We start from the raw sequence: 19,067 nt of genomic DNA, 5'->3' as shown, positions 1-19,067 counted from the left end.
ACTGTCTTTTTACTCTGGAGACAGACTCGTAGACTCACCCTAGGGGACAATAATAGAAGCATGCACACCATCCCAACACACCTTCCAAATTACCCCCAGCCCAGCTGCAGGGAGAGATGATGGAGGAATCCACACACACAAACTGGGCACACACACATACACCCTTTCTCCCCCTTGCTCTGTCCAGTGTCTGTGGGACAGTGAATTACCTTCACTGTCAGCGATGCGAGACCGGGCTTCTCCCTGTCGCTGGTCAAGTCCTGCTGGCCCCCGCCTCCCACTCCAAGCTGCCTACTGGTTTCCACCAGCAGATGGCGCCCAGAGCTCTCAGACCACAGGGCCACACATCCTAAGCCTGAACTCCTGGCCTCCCCCACCCGCAGCCTTGGAAAGGGATAATTCAGGAGTCATCAGTGGGAGGGCTGCCAAGGACCTCAATTTACTATTTGGAACTTGGATAAGTTTCCCCAGATGGGGCATTGGAGGAGAAAGAGGAAAAGGGGAGGGGGTGGGCAGCATCTCTTAGGGGCGGGGGGGAGGGTGCGGATCTGGTCCATCTCTGGCAGCCAGACGGTCCTTCCTGCAAGACCCCACCCAAAGGGGTGTCTGAAGCCAGGGCAGGTCACACCCTGGAAGGAAAATGCTTTCACTAGTGTGAAAACCAAGAGAACAAAAGGATTCACAGACCAAAAATGAAGCCAACGAGAGCTTCGAAATCATGGGCATTCTTCCCACTCCCAGTCTCTGACTCACCCCTGAACCCCAGTTTCAACCTCACCTACTGCTTGAAGCTGTCGCTGAACCATGCGCCTGGGGTCAGAATTAATCACCAGCCGCCTCCCTGGGCCTCCGACACTCCAGCCTTGCGGCATGGATCATCCCTCTCCCAGGGTGAGAGCTCCTTGCATAAGTATGTATCGCCCCCGTTTGACTGTGGTTACCTTGGGCCAGGGGCCAGACCCCACTTACCCCAGAATCCCCATGAGCCCAGAACAGCACTGGCTCACAAGTCCTGGAGAGTCAGAGAAGAGTGAAGAAAATTGTCCCTAGAGCCTGGAGAAAATCCTACCAGCTGGAATGATGAAGAAGGAAAGAATCCCTCTTAGGTGGGGTCACAGGACTCCTGATGTAGATGTAGGTGAAACATACACACACACACACACACACACACACACACCCCTCCTCCTGGAGCAGTGGAGGAGGAGGGAATGCAAAAAATGTGGTGGTGCCAGCCACAGAGAAGTCTGGAAATGCCTTCTTAATTGAACCTTTCTGGGAGCAGGCTGGCTGGAGGAGGGTACGGAGCAGAGAGGAGCTGGCAAGGAAGGGCCCAGGGGGCTCTGATCCCCCTCCTTTTGGAAGCATGAGTATGTGCTTTCATGTCCGACCCTTTGCACCCCTTTGCAACTGCAGCCCACCAGCTCCTCAGTCCATGGACTTTTTCCAGGCAAGAATACTGGAGTGCGTTGCCATTTCCTCCTCCAGGGGATCTTCCCGACCCAGGGCTCAAACTTAAGTCTCTTATATCTCCTGTATTGGCACACAGGTTCTTTACCACTAGCGCCGCCTGGGAAGCCCTGTGGGAGCATAGAGGCCGTAAAGGCAGAGCCTCTGGTTTCTTCCTAGGAAGTACCGCATGGCAAGCCGCCTGTCGTGAGAGATTTGCTCTCTCATGGAACAGTTTTATCTATAGGAAAGTCTTTGATATTAGGAGCCCAAGTCCATTTTCTTGCAGCTTTGGCCCACTGGAGCCCCAGGACAGATCTACTTGCCTGGATGGGTGATTTATGTGGTAGAGACAAGGTGTAGGGGCCTCTGCAGAGTTCTTACTGAGTGCTAGACATCCTGCATACGTTATGTCCTGATCAGGAAAACCTCAAGAGTACTGCTGTTATAGGTGTTATTGTCTTTCTATTGTGGATGGGGAAGACAGCTCCAAGAGGCATGTAGCTTGCCCAGGACACACATCTGTGTCAACTTTCATCCTGCCTGGCTTCCAGTTTCCCTTCACACAGCTGGAGACAGGGCCCTGGCTCCACACACCCTCTTGTTCCCAGTTACCAGGCTGCATGCTGATGTCTTCAACCTTCCCTCCTGGCACATGCATCCCAGTCCATCCAGGCCGGCTTCTGGGATGTCCTCTGCTGGGTCTGCATTCCTCACAGCCGGGTCCCCACACAAGGACATAAGCATTCTTGTTTCTGGCTTGAAAAGCTTTACATGCCAGCCAACAACTGAGGAGTTTCTGCTTTTGCTTGAAGAAATAACATGAGCCTTGAACACTGGCCTTGGCTCCCAGGAGGGTACTGGGTAGCAAGAGGTGCCCAGACTGAGGTCCAGGGACATCACAACTATCAGCCAGGCTGGCTGAGACAGTGCCTGTTCCCTCCCTCCAGGCCTTTGAGCCACTGACCCTGCCACTTGGAATACAGGTAGCATTAGGTTTTTAATTCAATGTAGTTTATCCTTTTGTAAATAATACATTCTCATGGTTTAAAATTCAAAAGGTACAATAGGTAGGAAGTGGAAATTCTTGCTCCTACCCTTTATTCCCACCATTTGTTACCTCTCCTCTAGTAACTAATGTTACCAGCTATACCCATTACACTTATAATACAAGTAAATATGTGTGTATATTCATATTCATTTCCCTTTTTTTTATTTAAAAAAAGCAAGTGTGGCTCAGACAATAAAGAGTCTGCCTGCAATGTAGGTAACCTGGGTTTGATCCCTGGGTTGGGAAGCTCCCCTGGAGAAGGAAATGGCAATATACCCACTCCAGTATTCTTGCTGTCCATAGGAAATCCCATGGACAGAGGAGCCTGGCGGGCTAGAGTCCATGGCGTCACAAAGAGTCGGACACGACTGAGTGAATAACACTTACACTTTCAGGATACTATATCCTCTCTTCCACACCTTTCCTTTTCCCTGAACATTTGTATTTTCCAGTTTCAGGACTGGGGCTTATATCTACCCTCTTCTGCTCCATGACACCAGGAGTCAGTCCTGGGACCCTTGTCTTGTGCACCTAAAATGCAGCACAGATGAAAGCGTCAGTCAACGCTTATTAAACAAATTAGTGCCATGTAGGTGTTAAGAGGTTTCTACTGCAGATGCACTCTTGTTTACACTTTCCACGTACATTTTCCAGGAATTCAAGAGACTTTGCACTGATCTTTGGGGGATGTGACCCCTACTTTATAAGGAAAATCATCTAGGGATTGAAATGATTTACTCAAACCAAGTTGCTGCTCCATTTCAGCTACTCCGACTTAGGGCTTTGGAGGTCTTACAGTTGAGCTCCAGAGAAGGGAGAGACTTGGCAGAGTTTTCTCAATAATAACTTCAATATATAGAGACAGGCAAGCTTGGAGTCAGGCTGTCAGTATGGCGCAGTCATGGGACTCTACTTTCTGCTTCACCTTGAGCTGAAGACAGAGCATGCCCCTTACCATTTCTTTTAACCTGTCTTCTAGCTTCCCTGGCTGCAAAGCAGTGACAATTTGACCTGCTGTTAGGATTTTAAGTGCTCCAAGGTATTAAGTCACTAGCATGAAACAGCACAAATATATATATATATATTTTTAAAAACCAGCTAGCAAAGTGCTAACAATGACACTCTGTCTTTGCTTAAGTCTATTCTAAGAAATGGAAAAGCTGGCCTCTGGGGGGCTGTCTGCCGAGCCTGGGAGTCTAGGAACCTTTCCATGATATATGTGCAATAACTTCGTTAGACTGGAGAGAAGATCTAAAACAGACATAGGTTTAGAGCATTCATGATAAATGGTTCTTCACAAATTGAAGCTGATTATTTCTCTCCCTTGCCTTCCCAGAGAGGTGGTCCTGGCTCTTAAACAAGGTTCATTCCTGGAAATGCCATCTTAAAGGCAAACCCCACTTTAATTGTACGATTAAAGTCATCTCTCTTCACAAGAGAACTGAATGGAAGAAGGTGACAGGAAGACTGAAGAGGTGTTCTTAGGCCATGCCTAACAAAGATGGCTACAACTGAAGCCTGCTTCAGATGATGCCCCACAAAGAGGATGCAGTTTATTGTCACAAGCAGGCAGCATAGTTGCTGAGTTACATGGATGGCTGCTGAAATAAAAAAGGAATAATGATTGAGGCCATAGTGAAGAGTTGGAGCCCCCCACCCAGGAGATTTAGAAAGTGGGTCCCTGAAGAAGCTTGCTCCCAAATCTTCAACTTCCTTCACATCTTGGTCCCGTGTAAGCAACGACCTTTCCATCACTGGAAAGTGGCCTTGCAGAGGTCCAAGGTGGAGAGAAAGGCCTGTAGGTCTCCTGATGTGGAGGAAATCACATCCACCACGTGAAGCAGAGCCTGGAGACCAGCCACAGGCTAAGCCTCCTCTCCAAGCCTTCAGCACCTCTTCCAAGCATCTGAGACCAGAAAACTAGACAGTAGCTAGTTAAGCAGTTAGCTGCAGAGCCAAATCTGTATACCATTTTAAATACCAAATTTAAACATGTAAGGGTTTGAGTTTTGAGCTGATGTGTGGCTTTGGCTCCCAGACGCACAAATCTAGGGAGAAAGCAGTGAACTCTCTTCCTGGAATAGAGGACATATCCAAATATGGGCTGGGGATCTCCCCCTCTCCTTCCCTGGGTGGAGTGGAAGATCAAGACAAAGCCACTAGCGCCTGCAGGGAAGCAACGGGTCCCGAGGGAGGTGCATCTGAAGCTGGGCTTAGGTCCTCCTTGAGCTGGCAAAGTTCTCCCTAGGGAAAATACCAGAGATGCCTGGCTCAGAGGAAGTTGCCTGGCATCATCTTCTGGAGATAGTGATTGGGCAGATACCATCTCTCTCCACCAGCTTGGCAGGAGTCTGGTCTTGTGTGGAGAGATGGGGCGTTCTCTGGGATCCGGTGAGCACTTGCAGAGCACCTCTCCTCTCTGCAGGCAGAGGAAATCAGTGTAGGAAAGAGGCAACTGTGCAGCCAATCCTGGCTTCTCCCAGCACGGATGGGCCGTACGTCCAATCTCCTCCCTGGGCAAACAGAGCCCAGTTTTATGCGAGTTGGCCATGGGACTGCTTTCCCAGCCATCCCTACTGGAGTGGCCCAGGAGATGCCAGAGTGTGAGTCATTAAATGGGTCTTCAAGGGGACTGACCAAGTAAGGAGGAACCCCAGAAACCCTTGGGCCTCTCTTCTTCTCTGGATGCAGAGGTGAGGGCTAGAACTTAAGTGGTCATCTTGGTCCATAAGGCCCATGAGGGAGTCATGCTGTGGGAATGGCTAAGGAAAAAGCTGGAAGGAGCTCTGGTTCCCCATGAGTTTGTGGACTGCAGCTATCTGCGGATGCCTTTTTGACGAGGAAATGAGCCCCCAATTTCACAAAGTCAGATCCGTGATTGTGGGTCTGTTACTAGCCGTACAAAGTTCCTACCAGGTACAGGCTGACTCAGAAAGTAGTGAGCAGTAGTAGCTGGAGATATGCAAGCGTCTGCTGTGGGGTTAGGGAGTGAGGGGGAGGGCGGAGGGTGGATGAGTAGGAGCTGAGTGCGAACCGAAAGCCTTCCGTGTTTTGTCCTCGATGACCCCGGCCACTGTGCCTATACCATAGGAACCCCATGGGGTGTTCAACCCCAGACTGTTGTGGCTATTAGTTCAACGGCTTTACTCTGAGCCTTAAAGCAACACGCTACAAAGAGAGAAATTCCGCACAACTTAGGGGCCAGTTTGAACCGCCTGCTTCTAAAACCCTAGGCTTTGCAGTAGAAGCCTGGGACGCTGGAGTGCAGGTGGCTCCCGGGAAAGCCACCGTTTCAGCGCCACTGCCCATGGGCCTATAGGGGGCGCTAAGGAACTGCGGGATTCCTGTCTCCTCTGCCTGAGTCTCCAGCCACCCTTATCCTAGGCCAAGTAAAGGGGGAAAATGGGGCTGGAGCTGGGGCTGGGGCTGGGGCTGGGTTACAGTGGACGGGGACGAAATCCTCACCCTTTACCCCATTCTTCTTAAAGATCTAAAAATGCCAAGCATCTGGTTTTACAGTTCAGAAAAAAATTCCCACCCCCACCAAGCTCTGCGATGAGAGCTCAACACTTCTGTCCCTGAATCTGGGGTTGGGGAGGGGCCTTGGAGACCAGCCAGTAGTCCTCACCACGCGTTTAGCAAATGAGGAAACTGCCGCAGGAGAAGGGAAGCGATGGGTCCAAAGCCACACAGGGCAGGGCGTTAGAGGCAGTGCAGGGATGTGAATCCGGGCCTTCCAATTTCCAGTCTGGAGTTCTTTCCACCACACCCACCACTGTGGCCGCATTTGCTTTCTTTTCCGGCCCTTGGGGGACTTTGGCAGGGCTGGGGGTCTGATGTGAACTGGAATCTGTTTAATTTCACCTCTCATTGCTTCTGCCAGCTCGCCAGCGCTGGCTGACGGAGGCAATTAGAACCAGACATCCCAGAAGGGCATTCCTGGGAGATCTCTTAAAATTCCACAGCAGCTGGGGACTTGCCTTTTCCTGCAGGGACCATCTGGTGTGTAAATACCCAGTTGTGTAAGTCACGGGGTGAAGGGGGATTCACACACACACAGGCTATCTCTTGATACTCACAGACAGAAACAGAGAAATATTCAGTAGCAACCTCTTTCCTTCCTACCTCCCAAAGAGAGAGGTTAGTAGTTTACAGGCCACCCTGGGAACATCTGATTACTTGTTTCTGAGGGGTGAGCACTGTTTGCTCTGGGCGTGGGTGACAGAGGGGTGGGGGGACATTCCTGTTTTTCTTCCACACACACCACCCCCCCGCCCCCCACAGATGGCTGCTTACACCTGGGCTCTGGGAGATGGCCAAGGGGTATTTGTGGCCAGCTCAGCGAATATGCAGCCATGCAGGACCCTGGCTCAGAGGTGTTATCTCAGCTTCTCTGTGGGCAGCTGAGCCTCTGAAAGACAAGACTGCAGAGCCAAGAACCGCAGTGAGGGGCCCCTGACTTGGACTTTGCTGCCTGTGACATCCAGGGACGGCGACATCCGAAACTGAAGAAGGTGGGCCCTCGGCTGAGAGTTGACGGCAGACCTCTCTGTTTCTCAGGGGCTCCCATTCCACACTCATTATCAGGAAATCCTGCATGGGCCAACAGTGTGCTTACTACTGGGAACCTGGAGAAAGTTCGAGTAAACCCAGAGGGCCTTTTGTTAAAAGTCAGTGGAAAGTGGCCAAAGTCATTGGGGGCAAGCGGGAAACCTGTACACCTCCCTTAATCTGAGGGTCACATAGGAGCACCTGTCTAACTGTGATTTACAGGAGGACAGAAAGACAGGAACCAAAAGGGCATCCTCCTGACATATCTACATACCCAATTAGTCTCAGAGCTTAGACTAAAACTTCCGTTCCCAGACTGATAAAGAGAAACAATCTCCCAAAGCTAGTGTTTGGAGACAGACCCTCCCCCACCTTGTGCGGTTGGCCTGGGTGCCGCCACCCCTAGGATGCCACTCCCAGCTCCTCCCTTTGCAGGTGGATATTTGCTTGAATATCCTGGAAGAATAAGTGTAAAACAGTAAAAAATTTAAATCTGTTCATGATTACTATGATTTATATTAGATATGCCTTATAACTCTGACTACCTTTTAAAAATATGCCCTGGACTTGGTGGTTACTCGGTGATTAATCGTCAACCCATGCGTCACGTGGTTTCATGTTAGCAACTGACTCTCCATCTCTGTGTGACCCACTTCCTGTGATCCCCACTTGCCGAGTTCCCTAAGATCTTCTGTCTGTGTTCCAGATGCAACATTCTTTATCAAACCCACACGCAGGGAGAGAAGAAGTCCATTCTGCTGTTGAGTTTTGTGTTTGGAAGAAGGGCATTCATTCGTTTGTTCCTTCAACACCAAGCCCTTGCTGGTGCTGGGAACTGTGCAAGAAAGGTGCTGGAGTTAAGAGTGAAGGATGGTGGACAGAAAAGGTGGTCTTGAGGAATTCCAGCTTTGGTAAGGGGAGACGGAATGCACCTACAATTTGTTCTAATAGAAAATAGACCCTATAAGAAAAGGACAATGACATGAGTTCAGAGGAGAGGAAACCACTTCCGTTGAGGGTGGGTGAGAGTATAATCAGGGAAGACTTCCTGGAAGTGGTGGCCTGAAAATTGTGCCTGGAATCATGAGTAGGCCTCTGATGTGTAGATTCTGTGGAGGTCGGAGAGGAAGGATGGGGCATTTCTAGGTTGGGAAAGGTAGACAGAAGAAAAACTCGTTGGGTCACCATGATAGGGTCAGTTTGGCGGGTTAGGTTGTTCAGTGGTTTCACTCCTTGGAAGATAACAGATGTTGGTATTGGAGCTTGGGCAGCAGGTGTGGGTAGCTGTAATGGCTTGCTTTGTGGACAGGCAGTGTGGGCATAGCTACCTTTGAGAAAGGTGAGCCAGCAACAGTTTGTGCATATATGTGACCAGGCTCATCCACATGAGCTTTCCAGCAGATCCTGGAGTAAAAGCCTGGTATTATTAAATTGTACGTAAGCAGTACTTTACAGTTTGCAAAGAGCTTCCACAGCCTTCCCTGTTCTGATGCCCACAGTGCTACTGTGAGCAATCATGTGACATTGCCACTTTATGGGCCCCAGGTTGAACAGTGCGTCAAGGTTAAGGCCAGAATCCTGGTTCCATTTCTCCTGACCCCAAATCCTGGACTTGACTCAGCACCACCCTGGCCAATCAATCAAGAAGGGGGAGGGTCTGCCCCCAAACACTAGCCTAAGGATACCATTTCCCTTTATTAAAAAATGCATCATGGGCATAAAATTAGTTTAATCAGTATAGTGTGTGTGTGTGTGTGTGTGTGTGTGTGTGTGTGCGCATGGGGGAGGGGCACTTGATGTTAGGCTTCAGTTCAATTCACTCACTCAGTCCTGACTGTCTGACTCTTTGCGACCCATGGACTACAGCGAGGCTTCCTTGTCCATTATCAACTCCCAGTGCATTCTCAAACTGATGTCCATCGAGTCAGTAATGCCATCCAACCATCTCATCCTCTTATCATACCCTTCCCCTCCTGCCTTCGATCTTTCCCAGTATCAGAGTCTTTTCTAATGAGTCAGTTCTTCACGTTAGGTGGCCAAAGTATTGGAGCTTCAGATATTAGGCTTGACTATGGCTAATGTCTGACTCTTTGTGACCTCCCATGGACTGTAGCCTGCCAGGCTCCTTCGTCCATGGAATTCTCCAGGCAAGAACACTGGAATGGGTTTCCATGCCTTCTTCCGTGAGATCTTCCCAACCCAAGGATTGAACCTCGGTTTCCTATACCACAGGTAGATTTTTTTTACCATCTGAGTCACCACGGAAGCCCAATATTTGGCTTATCAAGGACTAAGGCTAACATCTTATCCCTTATCTTGGGGAAGTCAGTCTGAAAGTGGCGGAGACTTAGTACTCTCATCAGCATCATGTTTTTGAGCAACTGAGCTATTGTCCCAATAGAGGCAGGACATCTACAGGCCTTGCCATTGATAACAGAATCCTGTTGTCAGGATTAATAAGTCATGAGAGGCCATTTTCCCAGTGGGTCTTTGCCAGTCTATCCTATGAGAGAGAAAGGAATGTGTGTGCTAAGTCACTTCAGTTGTGTCCAACTCTTTGTGACCCTATGGACTATAGCCCTCCAGACTTCTCTGTCCATGGGATTCTCCAGGCAAGGATACTGGAGTGGGTTGCCATTTCTTCTCCATGGGATTTTCCTAACCGAGGAATCAGACCCATGTCTCCCAAGTCTCCTGCGTTTTCAGGCAAGTTCTCTACCACTAGCATCTCTTTTGCTAGAGCAAGAAAGGCCTGCGTTCAGTAAAATACCTCTGCCATCCATCCCCCTCAAAAAGGCGTGTCATTTACCGTCCTTCACGTTCTTGGTTGTGATTCTCTATCTAGAGGGTTAGGGGTCTTGGTTTCCTCATGTGTAGAAGAGGCATAGGTGCTGGAGGTAACATGAACCATTTGTCTTAAAAGGACCATCCCAGTTCTGATAGGGAGAATATGTAATTTCACTTGTTCCAAAATTGACCAGAGTGACTCAAGTGTAGTGATGAAGGGATGGATTCATTCGTGTCCAGTTTCCAAGGATGGAGAACCACAGGCGGGCCAGCAGCTGCAGGTAGGTGCTCATTAACCCTGATGCTATGTGTCTCTCTGGGAGTTTGTGGTTCTGGCGTTGAGAGATATTTGAGCTCTGGGCCAGAGTTGGGAGGCTGAAAACAGCCCTCTTGGGTTCTGGGAATGTCTGAGAAGCTGAAAGTCCTGAAGTTGTTTGTGGAGAGGAGTGCTCTGGCCCCTACGCTGAGGGAGGTCTCAGCAAAGCACGGGCAGCCTTGAGAGAGGGAGGAGGGAGAGGAAAGGATGTTCTCCAGAGGATCCATGTCAAAGGTGCTAGGGTCACCAAGTTAAATGCTTCCACTAACCAATGGGAATCCCAACTGGGGATATGACGGACCACCCAGCTAATTGGTGATACAGTTGACTTTTAGGGGTAGGGCAGGCCCTTTGCAGAATAAAGAAAGTATTAGGAGGGAGGAGAGGAGAGGACCAGTCGGAGTGGGTAACGTTCCAGTGGGGAGGTGACCAAGCCTTTCACAATGAGAAGGACTAAAATGTCCTTGGGTGATGGTGAGCAAAATACAGCTATATCAGTATCTTAGATGTAGTTTTTTCAGTTGTAAAATGGAAAGATTGCTTCCTACCTTACAGGGTTGTGAAGAGTTAAACGACCTAGGATGTGTTCAAAGGTTTAATAGAGTTTGCGCCCAGCTGAGTTGTTTCACTTATTCATACATTCAGCAAGCATGTGTTATGTACCTACTGTGTGCCTGGAAAATAGTAGGCTCTCAATCAGTGTATTAAAAAAAATTAAGTGGGGATGGAAAAGGAATTTGATTTGTCTGCCTTTGAAGTCTAGCACAATCACAAGTGTTAGGGAAGCTGGGCTATGGAACTATCAAAAAGATAAATGAGCTGCTGGGTATTCATCATTCTGGATAGTCGATGGAGACTAACCATGAATATGGCAACTGGCAAAATTAAATGAAGGGACTTGAGATGCCATCCAGAGACACACAGTGGTTCTCCTTCAAAAGAGAGAACCACATGGGCTTCCCCGGTGGCCCAGAGGTTAAAGCATCTGCCTGGAATGCTGGAGACCCAGGTTCGATCCCTGGGTTGGGAAGATCCCCTGGAGAAGGAAATGGCAACCCACTCCAGTACTCTTGCCTGGAGAATCCCATGGAGGGAGGAACCTGGTAGGCTAAAGTCCATGGGATCTTCAACAGAGAAGAAAGACAGAGATCTGTCTAGGATTTCCCAACTATGGGCTATTTAAGTCAGTTCTTAACTTTTTCCCTTGTGTAATAACTTCGGGTTCTATCTCCTCAGGCCTGAGCTTCAGGACACTGGACACAGCTCGCTTCTCTAAAGATGTTTTACCCTGTTTGTTCCTCCATTTGGGATCCTTAGGATTTTAAGAGGTCTGTGAATGTTGCAGTAGAGATTTGCAACCTATTTTCAAAAATTAAACATCCCATAAGCAACTACATGTCCTTACAATAAGGTTTTATTTGTCTAGAATGTTATCAGTTAGCCATGTTGATCACAGGCCCCAGTGTGCACTTTGATGAATAAAAAAGAGAAAGAAAATAAAAGGTGTTTAATAAATTCAGAGTGTTTAGAAGTCAAAAGAAACTTTTCAAATATGGGGGCCTAGAGCAGTAAGGATATAACACCAAAAAAAAAAAGATCAAATATAAAAATGAAAACATTGCTAATGTGATTCAACTATCCTGTTTTCCAGATGAGACTCCAAAAGCCAGAGGTGCAATGACGCTCATCCAAGGTCACAGAGCTGCTCACTGGCAATGCCAGACTCAGAACCCAGGTACCTGGACCCTGGGCTTCTTAACACACCTCAGTGTCCTTGAGCATGGTTTAGAAATCTACTTAGACTGGCTCATGGGTATTAGTTAACACAAGTCACCTTCCTAAAATCACTGCCTACTTATTCAAAGGAAAAGGATTCTGCAGAAGGGTTTTCCCCTGGCTTCTCCTCGTCTGTGTCTGTCGCCTGAGTGGTTAGCCCGGGTCATGTTTGCCCGATGGGATTTCCCAAGGCAGGGGGAAGGCTGAGGGCAGGAACGCCCCGGGAGGTTCTTGGGGAAGATGAACATCCTCTCTTTATTTTCAAAGCAAATGTTCAGGAAAGGAAATGGCAACACTTCCCAGAATTCAGACTGAAGCAAAACACAGATGATGTATCAGACTAGCATCTCATTCATGAGACGGAGGGGCACGGTTGCCAGGGGTCGCCAAGGAGACTGCTAGTCTATAAATAAAAGAGTGAGAGATGTGAGAGACAGCTTCTACCTGAAAAAAGGAGCATCTGGGCAAATCTAGGTTTTCCAAACTAGGGATTATGCATAAGGACTTGAAGTTGTGAACTGTTGTAGAAAGGGATTTAGTTGAAATGTGTTCCCCACAGTTCTCAGTAAACAGCAGGACACATTTAAACTTTTCATCAGGGCACTTGAATTCTGGGAAAATTAGGCAAGATGAATTTAAGTTCACCGTGGCCAAGTGGCCATATATTTTCCTTTGGTAAGGCTAGTGATGCCTGGTTTGGTGACATTTCATGATTATGTTTGGAACATGCAATTTGTTTTTCTGTTTGGGCAGGACTTTCAAAATTGAACAAAATATTATTGTTTAGCTCCCTTCGAACTGTTGATCTCTCTAGTGTCCACAGATTTGAGATCCTAGTCCTGGCCATGCTTTCCTCCAGTGGAGTAGACATACTCAGATTCCATCTGTATATCCTCAGTTGTCATAAGGAACTTGTATTCCATTTTGCCTCCTCTGCCTGACAACCACCTGGATCTTTCAGGAAAGTGAATTTGATGATGCCACCAGTCCGTGCTCTATACCCCATGGTGGATTCCTATTGTTCTCATCAGTTAAATCCTCCTAGTGTGTCCTATGGATCCTGACAGGGCTGGTGGCACCTGCCTCTCTAGCCCCTAACCCTTCTTGCTATAGACATATTGCTTTTCTTCTATCCCCTTGTAATCACCAGCATCCCTCCTTCCACAAGACCTTTACATAAGCTGCTCCTTCCACCAAATACCTTTGCTCCCTCCACCAAATACCTCTTTACCTGATTAACATCTACTATCGCTTAGAAGAGGTTTCCCCGGTGGATCAACAGTAAAGAATCTGCCTGAAGTGCAGGAGACGCAGGTTTGATCCCTGGGTCAGGAAGATCCCCTGGAGAATGACATGGCAACCCACTCCAGTATTCTTGCCTGGAAAAACCCATGGACAGAGGAACCTGCCAGGCTACAATCCAAAGGATCACAAAAGAGTTGGACACAACTGAGTGATTAAATGACAACAACAGTCCCTTAGATAACCATGCCTACACATCACTCCTGCAAGGGAAACTTCTTCCACACCCCTGTCTACAGTAAATTCCCCATTTACATGCCCTGAGAGCACCATGCACCCCTCCCTTAACAGTCCTGAAGACTTGAATTTTGTGTGCAGTTAATTCATAATGTCTAATTCCTCCATTAGGCCTCCAGTGGGCACTTATGAAGACAGATAAATAACTTTTGTCACTCATGACTGTGTCCCCAGTGATGGGGACAGTGCCTGAAGTGCTTGACCAAGTGAAGGGATGAGTTCACGTTGGTCCACAGTAGGTGCTCATTAGAGGAGCTGAACAGGAGTGGAAGGAGGAGAGGTGTCAGGAGTGAAGGGAGCTGCTGGTGTTCCGCTGTCTTGCAGTAGGCAAGGCCTGTCCTCTAGGCAACAGGGCCTCCTCCAAGGTGAGGGCTTGGATCACTATTCTATGCTTCATGGGTCTGAGGATCCTGAATCAACCACCTCTCTCGCTGTGTGACTTTGAGGCCACTACTTCACTTTTTGGAGATATTATGTTTAAAGATCTAAAAGTTAAAAAACCCATGAGGATCCAAAGCCAGTGGCAGTAAGAATGGAGAGGAGATGGAGAAAAGGGTTCAAACTGTTATGAAGTACATCAGTGGGTTTTAGAGCATGATCCCAGGACCAGCAGCATCTGCATCACCTGGGGGCTTGATAAAAATGGAAGTCTCCAGCCCCATACTAGATCTCGTGAGCTAGAGTCTATGCACTGTGTGTGTGTGTGTATGAGTGTGTGTGTGTGTGTGTGTGTGTGTGTGTTCCAGGGAGCTCTGCTTTAAGAAGCCTTCCTGGAGATTTTGATGAATGTTCAAGTTTGACAACCACTAGATTAGAGGCTGAGGGTGAGGGAGCGGGAAATGCTGAGGGCAGAGGAGGTGCCAAAAGGCACAGGAAGACAGTCAGGACTATGTGAGAGGTTTGTCTGTCTGTCTCTATCAAAAGTGATACCTGACTAGTAGGGACTTTCCATGGGGCACAGTGGGTGGAGGAGAGAGATGCAGGGTAAGTCATCTGCAGATACAAACCCTACTTTTATGAGGGACCATAAGGAAATTCTGGGCTTCCCAGGTGGCGCAGTGGTAAGAATCCACCTGCCAAAGCAGGAAATGTAAGAGACGGGGATTCGATCCGTGGGTCAGGAAGATCCCCTGGAGTAGGAAATGGAAACTCACTCCAGTATTCTTACCTGTAAAATTCCATGGACAGAGAAGCCTGGCAGGCTATAGTCCTTGGGGTGGCAAAGAGTTGGACATGACTGAGTGACTGAGCATGCGTACCGAGGAAGTTCTAATCAGGGAGCAATTCACATCTTGATTTCCTGAGATGTCCCAGCACAGCTTGAAACACAACAAGGCCCTGGGAAATGGGACCATCCCGTGCACCTGTGTGCTGGAGCATCTGGCAACGCCAGGCACAGGGAGGTCAAACAGCACTGAAGAGACTTAGCTGTTTCCTTTCCCCGGAAACACCCTGGGCCTGAGCGATCCATTTGTCCTGGAGTAATCGCTCACCTAATGAGGAGTCCAAGTAGGTGCTGCGCAGTTCACAGGAATGCTTTCTATTCTTGCCAAGTAGTCAGAAGCTTTACTAGGTAAGACCATGAGGGGATCCGAACACAGCCCCACCCATATCACCACAAAGTATTGAACAATAAACCCAACATCTGGTTTCTTGCCTATGACATGACCATAGGGATGCTGTTGAGACCAGGGAGCCATTGTTGTTATAAATCCGCAGGCCTTGGAATCCAGTGAACTCTTTTTTTCACTCTGTGCTGATGTATTTTGCACATGTTTCGGCTATATTCTTTTTGTGTTTGCTTGTTTTAATCAGTATGTCATACACACATATGTTGCCAACAGTTATCTCTTTCTTTTACACTTTTGTCTGTAGCAAAGTCTTTTCAAGAAACATTTTTCGTCATCATCATTGTTATTTAAAAGCTCATGCTGGGGCTTCCGTGGTGGCTCAGTGGAAAAGAATCTGCCTGCCAATCCAGAAGACGTGGATTCGATCCCTGATCCAGGAAGATCCCACGTGTCACGGAAGAACTAAGCTGGCGTGCCTCAAGTATGGAGGCTGTGCTCCAGAGCCCCAGCGCTGCAGCTACTGAGCCCACGTGCCCTAGATCCCATGTTCCATGACAAGAGAAGACGCAGCGATGAGAAACCTGCGCACTGCAACTGGAGAGCAGCCCCTGCTTGCAGCGACTGGAGGAAAGCCCGAGCAGCAACAAAGACCCAGCACAGCCACAAATACATAAATACATAACATGTATACATATTTCAAAAAGCTAGGGTTCAGTGGGAGGAATATCTAGAAGATGAGGGTAGAGAAGCATATTTATTTATTCAATCATTTGATAAATATTTATTGAGCATCTATTATGTACTAGGCACTGGAGGCCTTCCCTGGTGGTTCAAACAGTAAGAAATCTGCCTGCAATATGGGAGGCCTGGGTTCGATCCCTGGGTTGGGAATATCCCCTGGAGGAGGGCATGGCCACCCACTCTGGTATTCTTGCCTGGAGAATCCCATGGACAGAGGAGCCTGGTGGGCTACAATCCATGGGGTCGCAAAGAGGCACTGGAAATACAACAGTGAATAAAATAAGCAAAGCAGACCTAATAGAGATTGTATTGCACTTGGGAATGTAGACTATATAGATAAAAATAAATTGATAAAAAAGTATATTAGTACATCAGAAAGTTATGTGTATTCTGTTAAAAAAAATAAAGGAAGTAGAAAAGAAAGATAGGAAGGGTGAGAGAAGAGAGGGTACTACTGTAGGGCAGTCATGGAAGAAAGTGGGCCATGCAGACAGCTGGGGGAAGAGACTTCCAGGTAGAGGGAGTGGCCGGCACCAAGGTTCTGAGGTAGGATCTTGCCTAAAGCATGCATGGAGCCAGGGTGGCTCGGATAGGGGGAGTGCAGGAGAAAAGAGTAGAGATGGGTTTTGGAAACTTGTGAAGTGCCAGATGACTAGGACTTTTTAGGCCACTGTAATGAAATTTGTCTTTATGCTGAGGAAGGTGGCAGTTATAGATTTTGTACCCTAGAATCCCATGATCTGGCTTCTGCCCTCTGGCTGCTTTTTGAAAATAATAATGGTGGGACAAGGGAGGAGGCCAAATGACCACCAAGGAGGCTCCTGCAATACTCCTGGTGAGAGATCAGGGAGATTCGGTTCAAGGTGGGAGTACAGGCGATGAGCAGTGTGGATTTCGGATCTCTTTGGAAGCTAGAGACAACAAGATTTGCTGATAGGATTGGACATAGGGTAGAGAGAGAAGGTAGAGTCAGCTATGACCCCCTGTTTTTGGTCTGCGCAGCTAGATGAAATAAATGGTATTTAGCTGAGATGGGGAATGCTGAGAAGGAGGAGGTGAGGCGGGACCTTTGGGAGTTCCGTTTAGCGAGTTTAAAATGGGAAATTAATTATATCAACTGAGGCTAGACTTATGAAAGAGCTACTAATGAAATTTTGGTTTAACACAAAGACAACACAGAAATACAGCTTCTAGTGAGCCTGTGAAAAACAGATGGGAGGCAAGCAGATTCAAGGCAAGGAGCACGCTAGGAAGCCACGGCCTTGGAGCTGATGAGGAGACCCCTGAGCAAGGACAGAGGGCAGTGAGGGGAGACACAGAGCTGAGAGATATTTAGGAGGTAGACTCAACTAGAAAACTTGGCGAGATTAGACGTCAAGGTGGCGAGATGGATGAAGGCCAGCCCTGAGCATGTTTCCCAGCATGTCTAGGCCATGGCGATGCACCACCCAGTACAGCCTAGTCTGTGAAATCAGTTCCCACGTTGCAGCCAACAGCCCGCTTCTACCCAGGACGTCAATACCACAGGGTCACAGGGGAACTAAGGTGATTATTTCAAGTTCTGATAATGAGTCAAATACCAGCTGCATTACTCATGTGAATGCTAATTAATAGCATTCAAGCTTCGATTTAAAAAGTACTGGACGCTCCATGTGAGGAAGAACTGAAGAGAGTTTTGCTATGACTGCTGCTGTTTTGTTGTTATCTTCTGGCAGTGACTTGCTTTGCTGTTAAAACTTTTAAGCATTCCTTCTGTGCTATATCTGTTACCCAAAGCAATACATAATGAACTAGACAGGATTATTGGCCCAGATGACAAAACCAGATGCACTATGGAAGAGTTTTCTTTTTTTTCCCTCTATAACCACACATAGATCTTTGGCCTCACACAGCTGTTCATTGTAAGTAGGAAGATTCACATCAGGGACTCCAAAGTGGGCAGTAAGGGATGCAAAGTCACCCATCTACATTCCTGGAGGAGCAGGAAGTAGTGAAGGGACGTCCTCAGGTCTCAACTGCTGCTGGAGGTAACTTTAAATTGCTGCCCACTGGTATGATTTGCAGATTGTAAAGGGGCTGCTTTCTAGGCAGCAGCACGGTAAAGACAGTCTGGGACTGGAAACCTGGGCTGCTCTGCCTCTTCCAGATCCTAAGACTTGGGAAAGTTGTGTCACTTTTATTAGCCTCAATATATTATCATATATTATATCATATTTATCATATTTGTTATAAAGTGATCATATATTATACCATATGTTATATATCACATACTATCCTTACTCTACTCATCCGTTTCTTACACGTCTTTGTCAGGCTTTTCTATCAAGATTAGGTTAGTCCCACGGAATGGAAAAATGGAGCCTTCCCATCTATTTTTCTAAGAGAGTTTGTTTAAAAATTGTACTATTAATTCCATAAATGTTTGATGAAACTCACTGGTGAAACCATCTAGGCCTGGAGTTACCTTTTTGGAAATGTTTTTGATTAAGATTATGAATTGAATATTTTTAGTAGAATGTGAGCTATTTAGATTTTCTCTTTCATCTTGAATCAGCTTTGGTAAGTTAGGTTTTCAAAGGATTTGTCCACTTAATCTAAATTGCTGACCTTATTAACACAGAGTTCATCATATTCCTTTATTAGCTTTTGATGTCTGCGGGATCTTTAGGATCGCCCCTCTTTCATTCTTGAAATTGGTCATTGGTGTTTACTATTTTTCCCCTTGGTTAATCTTAATAAAAATTGGCAAATTTAATAAATCTTTTCAAAGAACTATCTCTGGCTTTGTCGATTTTCTCCACTTGGGGTATGTGCTATATTTTGATGTCAGGAAAATTTATTTTATTTTATTTTATTTTAGGCTGTGTCATGTGGCATGTAGGATCTTGGTTCCCCGATCACGGATGGAACTTTGCTTTGGGAGAGCAAAGTCTTAACCACTGGACTGCCAGGAAAGTCCTTTGTTTCATTGATTTATCCTCTTCTGCTTATTATCCCTTTTCTTTAATATCAGATTTAATGCAGTCATCTTTTTTTAGCTGTTTAAGATAGAAACCTAGATCATTGATTTTAAAGCTTTCTTCCTTTTTAATAGAGGTATTTAAACTATATTTCACCTTAAACATTACTTTTGTTGCATGCCACACATTTTGATATACTGTGTCTTCATTATCAACCAGTTCAGAATTCTTCAGAATTTCTTTTTTGACCCATGTGTTTGCGTGTGTGCATGCTCAATTCCTCAGTTGCGTCCTGCTCTTTGTGACCCTGTGGACTGTAGCCTGCCAGA

At 47.1% G+C, this 19,067-nt stretch overlaps 1 long non-coding RNA gene across 1 annotated transcript; it reads left to right on the top strand.

Annotated features, from left to right (window-relative positions):
* Positions 1-8,842: 8,842 nt before the first annotated feature.
* On the top strand, positions 8,843-18,553 carry LOC132658390 (uncharacterized). The gene is made up of 2 exons (XR_009597992.1): positions 8,843-11,886; positions 15,342-18,553. It is a non-coding gene; the product is annotated as an uncharacterized LOC132658390 (long non-coding RNA).
* The last annotated feature ends 514 nt before the right edge of the window (positions 18,554-19,067 follow it).

Source organism: Ovis aries, chromosome 1, assembly GCF_016772045.2.
Source record: "Ovis aries strain OAR_USU_Benz2616 breed Rambouillet chromosome 1, ARS-UI_Ramb_v3.0, whole genome shotgun sequence".
Taxonomy (NCBI): Eukaryota; Metazoa; Chordata; class Mammalia; order Artiodactyla; family Bovidae; genus Ovis; species Ovis aries.
The sequence above is the reverse complement of the archived record's forward strand: the minus strand, read 5'-3'. Positions and strand labels throughout refer to the sequence as shown.